Source organism: Anoplophora glabripennis, unplaced genomic scaffold (assembly GCF_000390285.2).
Source record: "Anoplophora glabripennis isolate ALB-LARVAE unplaced genomic scaffold, Agla_2.0 scaffold290, whole genome shotgun sequence".
Classification (NCBI taxonomy): Eukaryota; Metazoa; Arthropoda; class Insecta; order Coleoptera; family Cerambycidae; genus Anoplophora; species Anoplophora glabripennis.
In genome coordinates this window covers 567,830-569,008 of record NW_019416372.1, presented here as the reverse complement: position 1 = coordinate 569,008, position 1,179 = coordinate 567,830, and positions in this window count along the sequence as shown.

The following is a 1,179-nucleotide window of genomic DNA, read 5'->3' as shown; positions in this document are numbered from 1 at the left end:
CTGTATAAAATATCGATATTAGCTAATATAGGAGCCTTTGTATAACATTTGCCTATAACTCTGTCAAATATTTTTGCTCCAAGTGTTAGTAGTTGAAAGTTAATACAACTTCTTCGAGGTCATGTTTTTTCCAAAATTCTAAGAATTTTCTACATAACTTGGTAACCCCGCACTAAAATGATAAACTGTTTATATTGCCATATATAGAATTTTCTTAGAAATCCAACTGTTTACAAATATACAGGGTGTTCCATTTAAAAAATGTAATGTTTGGCGTGTCCCGTTTTTACTCATCGCCCTGTATGTTTGAAATTAATTTTGTAGTTTAGGTTTCTTGATTCTGTACAACTTTTATATAAACATTTTTTCAGTATTATAAGTAACAAGGGAGTTAGTGTACTTTCTCACACTAATGGCCCACCCTGTATATCCGTAAATGCTTTGTTACCATGGTACAGGGTGATAAAGTTTCAATAAATTTTTTGTTTTTTCATTGTATCTCCCACAGTTTTTGATATATCTGGCTCAAATTTAGGACGTAGGCTAACTTAGATTACCTGCATCATTAGCCCTGCCTAATACACGTCACGATCTACAGGGTGATTCGCAATTGGTGACCAAAAATGAAACCTCGTATTCTTTGGTGACTTTTAAGGGTAGTCTTTCCTATAAAGTGTTTATTTAGGACGCTTCGTTAAAAAGATACAAGATTAAAAAAATATTAATTTTTTTAAATAATTTAAAAACTAGTAAGTGAAATAATTTGAGATTGGGCACATGTATTTATACAGGGTGAGTCAGTTTTTTGTAGACATACTTTAACAGGAGATAGAATGTTTTTAAAAAGAAAAATTCCTAAAACATATGTCGTAGAAGGCTTCGTTTCCGAGATACAGAGTGTTGAATATAATTTTTTTTCTCGTTAATTTTCGTTATAACTTATAAACGAATGCTTAGATTTTTTTCATGTTTGGGGGATAATGCCTATTAATTAAGGGGCATAAAACAAGCGATAAGAATGTTCAAAAACATGCACAGTGGCGGAGTGGAGGGGGTGCTCAACCCCTTTCTCAAACAGAACTTCTACGCCAATGACTATTTAAAAAAAAACTTTAACAGAAATCATTTGCGGACATGTTTATATGAATTTTTTTACATAAAATCATGTGCAGATTCACC